General features: G+C 49.1%; 1 protein-coding gene across 6 annotated transcripts in view; it reads left to right on the top strand.

The window, feature by feature from the left end:
• Nucleotides 1-16,866, top strand: part of SEMA4D (semaphorin 4D) — a 135,665-nt gene that overhangs the window by 24,895 nt on the left and 93,904 nt on the right. For all 6 annotated transcript variants that reach the window (XM_023194555.3, XM_023194557.3, XM_023194552.3 and 3 more), the window contains one exon: nt 15,912-15,977. The gene's annotated coding sequence lies outside the window, so the exon portion shown is untranslated. The remainder of the gene's footprint in view (nt 1-15,911; nt 15,978-16,866) is intronic.

Below are 16,866 nucleotides of genomic sequence, written 5' to 3'. Positions count from 1 at the left end.
CTCAGCCTGTATGCACCTGAGCCGGCGTGCACCTCAGCCTGTATGCAGCTGAGCCGGCGTGCACCTGAGCCGGTGTGTATGATAAAGACTGTGAACATCTGACACGAAGCACAGCAAACTATTGACAATGATGTTATCTGGAGAGTGTGGTGGGGAACGACTTTAGCTTTTTGCTTTTTGAACTTCTTTTATTTTATTTTAAAACAAATACAGTTTTCTAAATCTATTCTTGTGGAAGAACATGAGTTTTTAAAATTGTGGTAAAATAAACATAAAATTGATCATTTTAACCGTGTGTAAGGGTATAGTTTAGTGGCATTAAGTACATCCATATTTTTGGGCAGCCATCACCACCCTCCATCTCCTGAGGTTTTTCATCATCCCAAATGGAAACTCTGTACCCGTTAAATAGTAACTCCCCAGCCCTGATTCCGCTTTCTGTCTGTGTGACTGACTACTCCAGGGACCTCCTATAGGAGGAATCATGCAGTGTTTGTCCTTTTGTGATTGGCTAAAAATAAAGGTATTTTGAAAGACATTTCAATCAAAGTGGTGCAGTCATTTTATTTTGTTTTTCCTTTTCCTCTTAAAATTAATATACGGTAAGAATGATTATTTCAGTATGCATTTCTGTGAGTTTTAAGACATGTGCAGATGGTGTAACCACCACCACAGTTAGAATACAGAGAAATTCTATCCTCCAAGAAATCCCTGTACCTTCCCTGTATAGTCACACCCCACCCCGCCCCCCTGCCCAATCACTTAGAACTGCTGAGCTACTCTTTGTTCCTATAGTTTACCTTTGCGAGAATGTTATATAATGGAGCCACACAGTACACAGCCTTTTGAGATTGGCTTCTTTCACTCACCACAGTGCCTTTGAGGCTCATTCAAGCTGATGCAGGTATCAGTAGTTGTTTTTTTTTTTTTGTCCCTCAGTAAGTCCATTGTCTGTTTGAACAGAGCTGCTGCAAACATGTGTGTGTGAGCTTTTCTATGAACACATGGTTTAATTTCCTTTTGATAAATGTCCAGAAGTGGGATTGCTGGGTCATATGGTCTGTGTGTGTTTATCCTTATAAGAAACTGCCCACGTCCGGGCGCGGTGGCTCAAGCCTGTGATCCCAGCACTTTGGGAGACGGGCGGATTACAAGGTCAGGAGATCGAGACCATCCTGGCTAACCCGGTGAAACCCCGTCTCTACTAAAAAAAAAAACTAGCCGGGCGAGGTGGCGGGTGCCTATAGTCCCAGCTACTCGGGAGGCTGAGGCAGGAGAATGGCGTGAACCCGAAAGGCGGAGCTTGCAGTGAGCTGAGATCCGGCCACTGCACTCCAGCCTGGGCGACAGAGCGAGACTCCGTCTCAAAAAAAAAAAAAAAAGAAACTGCCCAAATCTTTTCTAGTGTGGCAGTACCATATTATAGTCTCACCACCCATGTCTATCCTTAGCAGCACCTGGTATTGTTAAGTTTTTTTCTTAAGCCATTCTAATGTGTATTTAATGTGCTCATTGTGGTTTTAATTGCATTTCCTAGTGGCTAATGATGTAAAACATCTTTTCATGTGCTAATTTGCCATCTGTGTATCCTCTTTGGTGAAGTATCTGTTGAAGTCTTGCTCATATTTTAATTGAGTTGTTTATTTTCTTGATATTGAGTTTTGAGACTTCTTTATATATTCTAAATACAAGTTCTTTGTCAGATATGTGATTTGCAAATATTTTCTCTCAATCTTTAGCTTGCCTTTTAATTCTTTTAACAGCATCTTTCACAGAGCCAAACATTTTAATTTTGATGCAGTTCACTTTGTCAGTTTCCCAAATATTGATAGAGTCCGTAGAAATATGACCAGTTTTATGTTGTTGATCTGGGACCCTCTGACTTTACTTAACCTCACTTACCAGTTCTAAGAACTTTTTTGTACAAAAAGAAATCCTTGGAATTTTCTACATAGGCCATCATGCTGTCTGTGAATAGCCCATTTTATTTCATTCTTTTCAATTTGTGGGCCTTTCCTTTCTTTTTCTTGCCCTGTTTCTTTAGCCAAGACTTCTGGTGCAATGTTGAGAAGTAGTGAGAGCACATCCTTGCCTTGCTTCCGACTTTCGGTGAAGGCATCTGTCTGTCACCATGGAGTATGATGTTAGCTGTGAGTTTTCCATAGATGCCCTTTGTCAGGCTGAGAGAGTTCCCTTCTAGGTTTAGTTTGCTGAGAGCTTTTTATCATGAATGGATGTTGAATTTTTTAAATGTGTTTTCTATATAAATTGATATGCCTGTGTGCTTTTTCTTCTGTGAATAAGTGGCTTGCATTTATTGATTTTTGAACACTGACTCAATCTTGTGTTTTGGAATCAACTCCCTTGGGCTGTGGTGCATTATTGTGACATATTACTGGATTTAGTTTGCTAATATTTGGTTGAGGATTTTTGCATCTGTGTTCATAAAGGGTATTGTCCTATAATCTTCTTGTACTGTCTTTTTCTGGATTTGCTCTCAGGGTAGTGCTGGCCTCATTTAAGTTGGGAAATGTTTTTTCCTCTATTTTCTGGAAGAGAGTGTATGTAATTGTTGTTAGGTTCCTTACATGTTTGGTAGAATTTGCCAGTAAAACGATCCGGGCCTTTTCAGATGTCTTTTTCAGAAGGTATTTAACTACATATTCTGTTTCTTTCCTGTTTATAGTTTTGCTCAGGTATCTATTTCATCTTGTGTGAATTTTGGTGGTTTGTTGTTGTGGAGAAATTTGATCATTTCCTCTAAGCTGTTGACTCTTTGTGCACGGAGTTGTTTGCAGTGTTCCTGTTTAATGTCTGTGGGGCATGTAGTGATAACATTTCCTTCTTTCCTGATATTGGGAATTGGGACTGTATTAACATATGAGGACTTCAGAGCTAGTGTTTTAAATGCAGCCTCTGTGTGGAACCAGTCTAATCAGGACTGGAATCTGTAGTCCTAGGTATTACCAAATTCTCATGGGGCTGGATTACCTGGGGTTACATGGTACCCCTTGGGGAGTAGCAAATGAGGTGCCTTAGGAGGGACATTAAGGCTTTTAAGCCCTGGGGTAGCCTTTGGTGCCTGAGTGATAAGTTAATAGGAGTTACCCCAGTGACCTGCAGGACTTCAGTGTCTCTAGAAGTTTCATTTGCTGCCCCCCAGCATTCCACAAGCATTACACGCCAGGAGAATCTGGGTGGCCTTATACCAGAGTGAGAAGAAACCCGCAGGCACTGCCTAGACGGGGGATGAGATTTTCACCACTTTCCCAGGGTGTTTGAGGTGATTATGCTGAGTGGCAGGTTAATAGGTACTAATTTATTTATGTTTTGTTTATTTCCAATAAAGGCCACAAATTAGCCTGTTTGAAAAACCCAAGAAAAATAAGGCCAAATGGAGCGGTATGTTTTAGTGTGATGTTTAAGCAGAGATTGCTTTGCCGTTACTTTTCATTTGGTGGGTCAGGGACTGAAGATAGTTGATGGCGTGTCCTTCTGAATGCTCTGTTGTCAGGTTTCGTCTTAGGTCGTAAAGTAGACATTTTTTCATTGATGGACTTTGGGGAATTCGGTTCCTGACCCTGATATTGTAGTATCTTCCTATGTGAGGGAAAAAGTCACAGTTTTGCAGTGATTCTTCAAGTGAGATTGATTTTGCTTCACTTAATTAAAGAATCTGTGTCATGCTGGGGTTTAAAATAGAGTGATTTATGAGCAATAAAAAGAAAATAGGTTTCTGCAAATGTGGAGGGTTTGGAAATACCTGTTGCAGGTGGAGTGGAGTGGGGTTCTCTGCAACCCCTGGAGCCATCCTACGGCGCTGAGTTTTCTCAGTGATCAAAGTTGTTTGGATGAGCAGGCCTGACACCACGACTACCCTAGTCTCTTGGTGTCTTCTCGCAAATGATTCTCTTTGGACAGGCGGGCTCTCTTTCTGCTGCAGGGATGTGTAACGTAGGCATAAATGGCTAGCCCTGGGAGAGCCCTTTGGGAGGGCTGCTGTCCAAGCCTGAGGCTGCAGGATGTGCTACTGTCAGCTTTCCCTGCTTCTGCTGTGGGCATATCCTTGCAGCAATTTATAAGAATCATGAGGCCGGGCACAATGACTCACGCCTGGAATCCCAGCAATTTGGGAGGCTGAGGCAGGTGGGTCACAGGTCAGGTGCTCAAGACCAGCCTGACCAACATGGTGAAATCCTGTCTCTACTAAAAATACAAAAATTAGCTGGGTGTGGTGGTGTGCGCCTGTAATCCCAGCTACTCAGGAGGCTGAGGCAGGAGAATCGCTAAACCTGGGAGGCAGAGGTTGCAGTGAGCTGAGATGGTGCCACGGCACTCCAGCCTGGGCAACAGAGTGAGATTCTGTCTCAAAAAAAAAAAAAAAAAAAAAAGAATCATGCACTCCCAGATGTGGTTCCCTCCCTGTATTAAACAGGTAACACATTTACTGTAAAAAGTTCAGGTAACTCAAAGGAGGTGAATGAAATCGACTCCTCCACTATGTATATTCTTATGTAACTGATGGCCCTAGTCTCCTTTGGGGCTGAACTGTAGGAACCGGATGGCTGTGAGCTCTAAGGATGCTGTGGTATAGGGACCTCGGAGGGAGCATTAGATGTGTGTGTTTTCACAAGGTCATCCAGGTTCTGCGGTGTCAGGAGCCAGGAAGCTGGGGATGTGAGGACATGGGGAGAAGGGTGGGCATGTGGTCATACCAGGGCAAGGGCCGTGTACCCGTGTCCTTGTGTGGCCACCAGGAAGGAGGCAGGCATGATGCACGAGCTGGGACAGGAGTGCCCACATCTAGTCATGGAAACTTTTCAGCCTGAACGACGAGGGGGACAACCCTCGTTTCTTCACACGTGGGGCTGTGAATGCTGCAGATGAATAATTCAGTTTCTTTCTAGGAGGCTGGTGACATTTTCGTTTCTGCTCTGGTTGCTTGTAAAAGAGTAACAGGGCCCTTTTTGGGCCTTGCCTTTTGGAGCTGGTGGCTCAGAACCTTCTAGTTATAGAGTAACAAGACCACTGTGGGGAGGGAGCAGCATCCTCGAAGGAAGCTCTGACAGTGACATCGAGCTCGTATTGGTCATAGTCTTGTGCGCTCCGAGGTGAATGCTTGTGACCTGGTAGCCGCCTCCCAGCTGCACACAAGGACAGAACTCACCAAAACACAGTGCATGTAGGCTGCAGACCACGTTCCCATGTGCTGAGTTTGGGTAATAATTACTGTGTACTCATTGCAGTGGAAAAGTGCAGTTGGCTGTGCCTTGAAAGTGTGCACATGTGGGTGGGTGATGCTTCTGGAGCATGACCTGGTGTACACAGGGGCCGCGTGCTCCCTCAGTGATGCACCACATATGGTCCGGATGGAAAGGTCTCTCACGGAGGCCATGGGCAGCCCTCGGTACATGTGGAGAGCAGTCAAGCATGTGTTCACCTGGTCTGTGAGTGTTAGCGTGTCCCAGGTGTTGTAGGTGTGGACGCCTGGGGAAAGCCGGAAGGGAAAGGCCCCAGGCAGACCGCTCTCTGAGGCTGTGATTTCTTAGAGGTGTTCGAGGAACCCAGAAAGAATTCCAGATTGGTGGAAAGAAAAGGTGTTTCTGAAAAGGAGTCCACATCACTGCATGGAAACTCAGAGTGGAGTGATCACCCTATTTTTTTGTACAAGTCAGGGGAAATTATGTTTATGTGTGTCACTGAGTGTTTCATGTGCCTGGTCCCTTGGTGTGTGTCCCAGCAGCTGCGGCACTGTGCTGCAGAAGCCCCTAGCCAGCCTAGGGCTGCAAACTGCCCAGGGTGCACGCTGTGTGGCCCTGCTCCTCCATGGTGCCTTGGCCACCTCAGAGTCTCACTCTGTCACATGGTGGACCATCTCCTCAAGCCCCAGTGCTCCAGTGAGCCCACCTTCCCCGCTGCCTCCAAGAAATGCGGGAGTCAATCCTGACACCATCTCCAGACTCGCCTCATTCCACAGGATCACCTTCGCCATCGGCTGAAGCCAGTTTCCTCCTAAACCTGTGGATTCCATCTTCTCCTCATTCCACCTTGGACTTGGGCATAAGCGGCCTTTGAATGGAGCACTGGGGCCGCCTAGGGCTCACCTGTGTTTGTGCAGCTCTCTAAGTCATAGATATCTGAAGGCAAAGCAAATAATCCTTGTCCCTAAGTGTGCAAATGGGTTCAGCCTCCTAGCGAGACAATTGACTCCTCATGGAAAAAGCTGGTATCGTGTCTATTGGAAATCCATGTCAATATTCTTTTACTCTGTATTATTTTTTTCTTGAGGTGAAATTGCCATAACATAAAGTTAATCACATTGAAGTGAATGTAAATAGTTCCATGACAGTACATTCGCAGTGTTGTGCAACCTCTAGCTCGAAGACATTTCCAGCACCCCAAAAGGAAGCCCCCTAATTATCAATCCATCATGGCCCAATCCATCCCCATTCCCCCAGCCAACTCCATGTCTTTTTGTGATTCTTTAACTTCTCCTCTGAAGAGATTGTGACACCTCCTTGGTTCTCTTGTGAGTGATGATTTAACAATGTTTTTAACGCATGGTCATTTTTTTAAGTGACCCGTTAGCAGCCATCACCCCTGGGCTGTGCCGCCAGCATTCTCACTGGATGGATGGTGCTGGTTCCTGGGGACTTAGGCCCCTCTTGTCTGTTCTTTACGGGATGCACCAGACTAGGGGCTCTTTTTAAAGTGAGAATCTGGTCATGGAGGGCAAGGAGGAGCATTCCGTGGGTAGATCTTCCCAGTCTTGTCTGTGGCTCTGAGCCAGCATGAGAGGTTCTTGGGTGATATGTGGAAATGTGCCCCCTTCCTGGGCTGACCCTCTTTGCCCCTGACAGGTTGGTCAGCGAGTATGGGGTTAATTACTGTGTGCTCAGTGCTTTGTAAAGCATGCGAGATGTTTACAGCTTTGGAGAGGACATGGTGTCAAAAACAGAGATGCATCCAAATAAAGCAAACAAGCTAATATAATTTAGAGCCAGCATATACTTGTGTTAGAGATGTCACCATGAGCTGAGCAGAAAGCAGGACCCTCGCCCTGGGGGTGCTCTCCGCACCTCCACCCCCCCTGCTCTGTGTTAACTCAGGCTTATCCAGCCCTGTCCAGGAGGCTGAGGATTCCTGCAACCCCGCCCATTTCCTAATGGACCCAAAGAATGAGGATGTGGTTTTTGTCTAGTTCTCACCTCTCTCTCTGATGGTTGACCTCCATGACTTACTGAGTTGCTGTCAGTTTCCCCTGGGGGCGCTTCCTCTGGGGAGACCAGTGGGTTTTGAACCCTGTCCTCAGTGTCCCTGTCCTCTCCTTTGTTCCCATGATCTTGCAGGGAGAGGACCCGTTGCTGTCCTTCCTAGCTGGGGTGTTGCACCCCACATCTGAGGGGTCTCTCTTTATTGATGAACTCCTTTTCCTGTCCAGATCCTGGGCATTGGAGAGGTGGCCAGAGGCAGCCTGGCTGCGCCCTGCTGCTGGACTTGTAATGTGTTGCCCCTCCTCGGCCCCCGCACTGTGGCTGCCTTGCCCCTGTGGGCCTCAGCCCCACCCCAGCTGTTTATAATCATCCGAAACCCAGGTGGGAAGGCAGGATTTCCAGTCATTCCTATTTTCTTTTTTCTCACAGGCAGCATCTTGGTGAAATAATTCAATTTATAATTAAGTATTTTTATTTTACATCTTCAACATGATTAGAACAAACTGTCCTTGGTCCCTGAGAGCATAGTGCATCTGAGAGAAGAGAGGAAGAAACAGGCTCACAGTGTGGTTTTGTGGCAGTTTTCTTGAGGGTGGGGGAAGGTGAGCCACACTCTCCGTTTTTGACTGGTGTTCTGATTCTGAAATTTAAGAAAAACACATAGAACCCCAAAAGCACGTGTCTAAGGTGGAAAGTGAAGAAAGTGCCCCCATGACTGCAAGGGTTGAAGTTAAGCTTTTGGCTCTAGTTGGTACCATTTGGTTCTTTTTTTTTTTTTTTTTCCCTGAGACGGAGTCTTGCTCTGTCACCCAGGCTGGAGTGCAGTGGCGCCATCTCAGCTCACCGCAACCTCCGCCTCCTGGGTTCAAGCAAGTCTCCTGCCTCAGCCTCCCAAGTAGCTGGGATTACAGGTGCCCGCTGCCACACCCAGCTAATTTTTGTATTTTTAGTAGAGACGGGATTTCACCATGTTGGCCAGGCTGATCTTGAACTCCTGACCTCGTGATCTGCCTGCCTTGGCCTCCCAAAGTGCTGGGATTACAGGCGTGAGCCACTATGTCCGGCCCACCATTTGGTTCTTTAAACACAACGTAGAGAGACGTGTTGTGAATACACTTTGGAGACGGGTTGACGCTAATTAGTTTAGTACGTCCCCACCTCTGCTGCAAAAGTGAAAAAGCAGCAGCAACAAAGGGCTGGTCATGACCTGGATGAGAAAGAGAGAGGTTGGGACTTGATCATGGAAAGCCCTCAAGTAGCCCTGCTGAACAGATTTAGCACCGGGCAATGGACCCCGTCTATGAAGAGGACCAGATGGATCATGAAAAGATCGCTGATGTGAGCCTCAAGTAGATTTTTAGCTCAGAAATGGGCTTGGTTGATCAGATGGGTTAAGCATGTTCCACTGTGGCTTTCCCACTGCAAATGCAGGCAGCAGCTATTCAAAGATTCTGAAAAGAATATAGCAGCAGGTGGTTTGGGGAGGAAGAGTAGAATTGCAAGTATTCCTCTACTGAGCATGAGTCTGCCATTTTTCCCCATCTGGTATTCCCCAGTCTGAACTCAAGACGTTGGACACCTGGAAGTGGATACGGGGATGCAGAGAAGAGAGTGCTAGAAGCCTTCTTTCTTTCTCTCTTTCCTTCCTCCGTCCCTTCTTTCCTTCCTTCCTTCCTTCCTTCCTTCCTTCCTTCCTTCCTTCCTTCCTTCCTTCCTCCTCTCCCTCCCTCTCTCCCTTTCTCTCGCTTTCTTCTCCTCTCCCTTCCCCTCCTGCCCTCCCCTCTCCTCCCCTCCTTTCTTTCCAGCAGTCTTGATCTTTTTTCCAGCTGGAGTGCAGTGACATGATCACAGCTCTCTGCAGCCTCAAACTCCCAGGCTCATGTGATCCACCTGCCTCACCCTCCCAACTAGCTGGGACTACAGGTGCATGCCACCACACCCAGCTAATTTTTTTCAATTTGTAGAGACAGGCGCTCGCTTTGTTGCCTTGGCTGGTCTTGAACTCCTGGCTTCAAGTGATCCTCCCGTCTTGGCCTCCTAAAGTACTGGGATTACAGGCATGAGCCACTGCCTCTGGCTAGAACAGCTCTAAATAGGAGGTAGTGTTCGCTTGTTGTTGTTTTGAGTTGTTTGCTGTAGACTGGTATTGGGGAATTTTTACTGCTTCCAATTGAAAACATTCCATCATTTTGCCAAAAACAACCCCACCTATTTTGTAAAGAAAACACGACTCTTGTTATATGGGTATGCCACAGGGAAAAAACATTTCCACATTTTATCAGCCGGTTGCCTGCTGCTGCTCACATCAGTGTGATAAACAGAGAGCGCTGGTGGCCACTTCCCTTGGAGCCTGCTTCTCTGTGGAAGCTGGCATTGTGGGCTTTTGTGCCGTATATTAATGTATAGATGATAGTCTTAGTTACTGTGAATTATAATAGCACCATATTTAAATTTTGGACTGAGTTAGCCAGACGATCTATACCTGTGAGAAATCAAGTTTCAAGAATTTGCAACGCACTCACGCCAAGTGATTTCTGGCATTTCTTTCTGGGTGTGCAGACCACTCCGGGCAGAGAGGGAGTGACTTTAGCCCCACTTCAGCAAAGTCTGAGAATTTCCCTTCTTAACCCAAACTATGTTTGATGAATCACTAGGAAAAGCACGTTGGTAAAACTCATCCTAGCCTTCTTAAAATTATCCATTTGTTGTTCCAAAAATACACATCAGGCCAGGCACGGTGGCTCATACCTATAATCCCAGCACTTTGGGAGGCCGCAGCAGGCGGATCATGAGGTCCGTAGTTTGAGACCAGCCTGACCAAAAAATACAAAAATTAGCCGGGGATAGTGGCGCATGCCTGTAACCCCAGCTACTCAGGAGGCTGAGGCAGGAGAATCGCTTGAACCCGGAAGGTGGAGGTTGCAGTGAGCTGAGATCGCACGCTACACTCCAGCCTGGGAGGCAGAGCGAGACTCCGTCTCAAAAAAAAAAAAAAAAAAAAAAAAAGAAAGAAAGAAATACACGTTGGCCCTAGGGTTCAGGCGTCCCAGGACTCTGGGGGTTTAGGATGTCCAGGATACCATGATTTCTATCCATATGCTACTCTCCTAGTATAGAAGAAAAGTGTTTGGAGGTTTATTCTGGCAGCCTTCCTGTGGTGCCCACACCTGTCCTGGGAGGGCGATGAGTCACCATTGCCTCCTCAGTGGTCAGGACTCAGAACTGCAGCCATTCGCTCGCAGCCATCCGTGTGAAAGACGCACACATACAATTTGGAGCCAGACTGCTGCTTTACCTATTGACGTGCTCCTCTCTGTGGGGGACTTTCAGTTTCACAGAGTCAAGCGTATATGAGGTGAAACGTTTTGTTGGGATTACTGGTCCCAATTTCTGCTCGTTGCCCATAGCTAAGAGGTGCCCTTGTAAGGTTCCTGATATCCCTGGCATGCTGCTTGCTAGAAAAGTCATCGACAGCAGGGAGGGGCTCACACTTGCACACCACCTCAAGCCTTGTGATTATTTTCTCTGGTCATTTTGTAGGAGGAGAGTGGCTTCTTGCTTTAATCTGCATTTTTCTGACCTCCAGTGAGATACATATTTTCTTTCCTGCGTTCAGTTGCAGTTTGCAGTAATCTTAGAAGAGAGACCTTGGGGCTTCGTGAGCGTGCTGGGGGGCCCAGCAGAGTCCCCGAGCGTGACTGTAGATTAGGTGGTGGGGTTGTCTGCCCTGGGAGCCCTCTCTCTCCTGCAGGGTGTATGGGACAGCAGGTCACCTGCTCCGTCCTCCCCCTCGGTGTGCATGGTGGCCACATATGAGGCTGGGTGTCATTTTCAGCGGGCCCTGCCTGTCTGCAGGAGGAGGGCGGCTTACACAAAATGCCCAGTGTGCTGAGTTCCACGCTGGAGGGCATGGGTTCTCCCGGGCGTGTAGGATGCCCATGTCTGTGAGGGGTGTGGTTCGCCTTCAGTGTTGCTTCTCCCCTTTTTCCTTGCTCTGCGGCCTCCAGGACCAGCTGTGCATGTGAGGCTGGGGTATCTCTGACATATTCCTGAGCCATCTCATGAGCTGTTGGTCTGAACCGGCGGAACCTCAGTTAAACCTGTGAGTACTGGTCTCACAGGAGGCAGAATCAAAGCTCTCACCTGTGCCTCCACTGCACGGGTGTGTGACACGTTTGGGAGTTTCACGTTGTTTGTAATCAGTAAGCAGTTGTCAAATGAAAAGTCCAGACTTAGTAAGAAAAGGCTTTCTTAGGAGTATGCAAAGGAGGGAATGGACTATCACAGTAGGGGCCAGGGCCTGCCACACGCTGACCATGGGATCACGCGTGTCTCAAAGGTTAGGCCAAAGCACAGGGTGGTGTAGATGAGGCTTAGAAGAACCAGAGGTGGGATATGGGATGAGGGTGGCAGGGTCAGAGGACGTGTTACTGTTTCTCAGGCCAGCTGTTTCTCAGGAAGGGCTGCGCTGGCTCCGTGGGGCCCAAGGGACCTGGAGAAGGACAGAGTGAAGCAAAGTTTGGTTATGAGCATTTTGTTGTGAGTGATTGGGAGCGGGCAGGGGACGCACGGTGCCACTGGTCATGGAGAGATACAGAGCAGGCATTGGCGGGTTTCTGTGTCTGGCCTTATCCTGGGTGGATGGGGGTGTCGTGAGCCTTGGCTCAGTCCTGTGGGCAAGGGCTTTTTTTTGTAGTGGTTGTTTCTGGAGCACCGTGGACAGGGGATTTCTTACCTCCTGCTGTTTTCTAGGAGCGTGTGGCATTGTTGCAGTTGTCACCCAGAGTTTTACACAGAATAGAGTGTGTTATTTGGTAACTGGATGCTGGCCTGGGCTCCCTCGTGTTAGCCACATGGGCCCTCAAATCTCAGCCTAGGTCTTGTGGCGTGTGGGCCTTTCTGACCAGCTGAGGACCTTGGTCCCTGCTTCTAGGTAGGGCATTTGAGCCAGGTGGAGATAGGAAGGAAGGTGCCTGCCACACAGGGGCAGCCCCCAAGGCTTGCAGGGAGGACGAGGGTCAGCCCCCTTTGGGACCCAGGGCTGAGCAGGGACAGCTGCAGGGAAGAGGCTCTGGGTCTGCAGGCTTCTCATCCAGGAGGATAAGACCCTCAGGAGTGTTAATAAGACGCCCCCGCAACACCCTTGCGGGCTCTTCCTCACCTTGATGTGCTCCTGCCTTATCAGCATCTCACTCCCTGAAATGCCTCTCCAGTTGTTTCTTTGCATCCTCAGGAGGGCCAGGGACTTTTGATGCAGCTTGGCACACAAAAGGAGCAAAAAGCATTCACCGACAGAATGAATGAGCCACATCCAAACCCTGACTCCCTTAAGATGCCCCAGGGACCAGACGCTGTTCACTGGAACTGCAGCAGCAGCATCACCTGAGGGCCCGTTAGAAATGCATGTTCTTGGGTCCCCCCGAGCATTACCAGGCTTGGGCTCCAACTGGGGCCCAGAGATCTGGCACGCAGATCCTTGCCTGGGGCTCTGCTCCAGGCGGCAGTATGAGAACCACTGACCAGAGGCACATGGGGTCTCCAGGAGGCTGCGATGGCTCAGAACCTGCCTCTGAGCTGCTGAGGAGGAAGGAGGTGATTCTTTCCCCAGCGTGTGAGTGGGTGGGGATGCTGGGCTGCTGCTCCCTTGGGAAGAGAATAAGGACCGTGCACAGTGTGTGTTTGAGTGTGCATGTGTGGGCAGGCACATGTGTGTAGGTAGGTGTGTATATGAGTACATATGGGTGTGTGTGGTATGTCTTTATATGAGTGTGCATGTAGGTACATATGTTTGTGCATGTGTTTGTGTGTGTATGTGTATCCATGTGGGCATGTGTATCCATGTGTGTATATGAGTGTGTGTTTAGATGTATAGATGTGCATGTATGTTTGTGTGTGCATATATGTATATCCATGTGTGTGTGCCTGAGTGTGTATGGATGTGCATGTTTGGATGTATATATGTGCATGTGTACATATGTGTGTCTCTGTAGGTTTGTGTGTGATTTTGTATGTGAATACACATGTGTGCTTACATGGGTGGGTGTTTGGTGTACCTGTGTGGATGGGTGTATACGTGTGTGCATGTAAGTGTGGGTAGGTGTGTGTCTGCATGGATGGGTGTCTGTGTGCCTGTATGCATGCATGTAATGCATATTTGTGGCATGTGTGTGGCGTGTGTGTGGCAGCCAGTCTTTTAGGTGGGACCAGGAAGGGAACTGTGTGACCAGCCATGAGTTGGCCTTCCTTAGGGTGTATGCACCATGTGGAATTTGTAGGTTCCACTAAAAAAAAGGGGTGGTGCTCTGTGGGCGACTGTGGTACGTATCTGTTGCAGTGTGCAGGGTACAAATGGCAGGAATACGGAAACTCAGAAATGTAGGGAGCAAGTTGCCTTCGGATCCCTAGGCCACTGCACAGCGTGAAAAACCTGTTACTGCTCTCTGGACTCTCCTCCCAAAAGCCCGTGTTTCCTGTGCAGCCACGCACGTGCATACATAAGGCCACCGTGGAGTGGTGCGCTTGCCCTGGCCGCCCCTCCACAGCCTGCCTTTTTATTCTGTCTTGGGCAGTTCCCTTTCCACACAAGGTAACCTCCTCAGGGTTTCTTTTTTGTTTTTTCTTGTTTGTTTGTTTGTTTGAGACCCAGTCTCGCTCTGTCGACCAGGCTGGAGTGCAGTGGCACGATCTCAGCTCACTGCGGCCTCCGGCAAATGGGTTCTAGCGATTCTTCTGCCTCAGTCTCCCAAGTAGCTGGGACTGCAGGCGTGTACCACCATGCCCAGCTAATGCTTTGTATTTTTAGTAGAGATGGGGTTTCACCATGTTAGCCAGGATGGTCTCGATCTCCTGACCTAGTGATCCGCCCACCTCAGCCTCCCAAAGGGCTGGGATTATAGGCATGAGCCACTGCACCCGGCCTGTTTTTTTGTTTATTTGTTTTTTTGAGACAGGGCCTCACTCTGTTGCACAGGCTGGAGTACAGTGGCACAGTCATAGCTCACTGCAGCTTGACATCTGGGCTCGAGCAATCCTCCCACCTCAGCCTCTTATGTAGCTGGGACTACAGGCATATGTCACCATGCCTGGCTAACTTAATGTTTTGTAGAGATGGGGTCTCACTGTGTTGTCCAGGCTGGTCTTGAACTTCTGGGCACAGACGATCCTCCCATGTTGGCCTCCCGAAGTGCTGGAATTACAGGCGTGAGCCACTGTGCCCAGCTGACCTCCTTGTTCTTTGTAATGGGTGCATAGACTTCAGCGTTTGGATAGACCATTTATTTGATTCTGGTCGGCTGCTGATGGACTTTGAAGGTTTCCATGGCTTTGCTGTGATGCGGGAAGCACCCTCGCGGTGTAGCTTTGTGTCCGAGTGGAATGTGATTCAGGAGCATCCCGAGTGTCACAGTCAGGTCACACTGGGTCTGCTACCCTACTGTCGGGCGCCCGTTTCCCCGCCTCATCACGGGCTCTGGTTGCTCAGCTCTGTAGGTTGCTGCTCATCAGAAACATGAAAACGACCTGCTTCGGTTGGTTTCTTTCATCATTAATGACATCGAACAGCTTGTCCCTTCACTTGCCATTTGCGGCTCTGTGCCCTGTGGGTGGGGACTTTGCGATGCTCACTCTCTGCTTCAGGAGGCCAGTGACGAAGGAAGGAGCCCTTTACATTTTCTCAGCGTGTTGATTCATGTTTCTCCTTTATGCGGGGGCTTTAGTAAGCCTTCCCCTACTTTTAAGATTGTTTAAAAAAAAAAAAAAAACCCTCCCAGCTGGACGTGGTGGCTCACGCCTGTCATCCCAGCACTTTGGGCCGAGGCGGGATGATCACTTTAGGTCAGGAGTTCAAGCCTGGCTAACATGGTGAAACCCCATCTCTACTAAAAAAAATACAAAAATCACCCGGGTGTGGTGGCATGCGCCTGTAAGCTCAGCTACTCAGGAGGCTAAGGCAGGAGAATCACTGAACCCGGGAGGCGGAGGTTGCAGTGAGTTGAGATTGCACCACTGCACTCTAGCCTGGAGACAGAGCAAGACTGTCTCAAAAAGAAAAACCCTCCCAAATTCTGGTTCCTGTTTGGATTCTTCTTTTCTTCTCTCTCTCTTCCTTGCCCTCCTTCTCCTCCCCTTCTTTTTCTCCTGATTTTGGTTTTTAAGTATGTAATTAATTTTAGAACTTAAAAAGTGTTAGAATCTTGAGTACTAACACTGACATTGCCTTCATATGTGATTTTAAATTAGGGACTGATTTGGAGCTTTGTGCTACAGTGTCCTTCTTGACTACGCCTTCACTGGGGGTCACAGGGTTTCTGGGTAAGGCCTTGGCCCACCCTGGCTGCCTCCTGCACTACAGCTCACGCTCAGCGATTGTGTGCTGTGCCAAGGAGAGGCTCTCTGCCGAGTTGGTGCCTGGCCAGGAGCAGAGGGGAGGAGAGAGATGGGTAGGGTGAAGGAAGGTACTGATGATGCCTCCCTCCCAGTTCTTGCTAATCCTTGTCCGTTAGCTGTGATGCCTCCTCTGGTCTCACCTGGCCAGGTAAGCTGTACCCTGTGACTGACGGTTCTCTAGGACGATGCACTTGTAGTCCTTGGGGGACATTTTTGGCACAGTGTTGGGATATGGAATTGTGTGTATGTATATTGTAAGGGAATCTGGTAGTTTATTCTGCTAAAATGCACCCTTTTCTAACTCTGTTTCAGGCTCTGCTAACACCAGATAGTAGAAAGAAAGCGTGTGCTGAAATGTTTGACGACACTGATGGTTTGGTAAGTGATGGCGTCTGCCTCAGAGCCATGGTTCCTTTTGGAATTGGCTCTTCAGAATGTCTTGTCCTGGTGTTCCGTCCCTCAGTCAGCAGCGATGCCTGTTCACTGTGTGACCTGCCAGGCAGGTGTCCGGAGAGTGAGGGAGGAAGGCCTGTCTCCGAAAGCTCAGGTGGTTCTGCCTGGAGTGGTCAGGGTCTGTTTAGGGGATGCGGCTGTAGAGGAAGTCAGAGTGGGTGGGGGCAGGGGAGGCAATCAGCAAGGCGATGCTGGGTGTGGCTTGTTTGGTGGTGAGCCCAGTGCCCAGCCTCAGCACCGGCTTCCCTGGCGGGAAGGGAAGGGCCCCGGTTGAGGAGGTGCCCCTGCCTGGACTGTCCTGTGAAGACTGGTGCGCCTAGGAGTTCATATTGGGTTGTTGAAGGTGGTCTTTCACCCGACCCTAGGGGTCTTCGGGAGCCGGTGGGCAGTTGCTTCTCTTCTGTCCAGTCACTCACACCCCCCATGCCCCATGTTCAGGGAGTGTTCAGGGAGATCTGGGAAAGACAGTGGCTTGGGCTGGGGTGAGGTGGGCAGGGACAGCTCCCCGGGCTGCTGCACCCTTGCTCCCACCCCTGCCCTTCAAATGTTCAGAGTGGAAGAAGGGTCTCCTTGTTGTCTGAGATTCCAGAGCACCAGGCCACACGGGCCCTGCCACAGGCAGCATGTGGGTGCGAGCCCGCATGTCATGGCAACCCTAGAGGGCACTGGGGCCCTCCCTGTCATGGATGAGGCCATGGAGGCACAGCGTGATGAACTGATGTGGTTGTCGGCTATGACCCAGGCCACCCATTTTCTCTGGCCCTGTCCCCACCCCTTCCCAACTGTTGGGATGGGGCTGCCCGCCCTGCAGGGC

Source organism: Piliocolobus tephrosceles, chromosome 14 (genome assembly GCF_002776525.5).
Source record: "Piliocolobus tephrosceles isolate RC106 chromosome 14, ASM277652v3, whole genome shotgun sequence".
In the NCBI taxonomy this organism is placed as follows: domain Eukaryota; kingdom Metazoa; phylum Chordata; class Mammalia; order Primates; family Cercopithecidae; genus Piliocolobus; species Piliocolobus tephrosceles.
The sequence above is the reverse complement of the archived record's forward strand: the minus strand, read 5'-3'. Positions and strand labels throughout refer to the sequence as shown.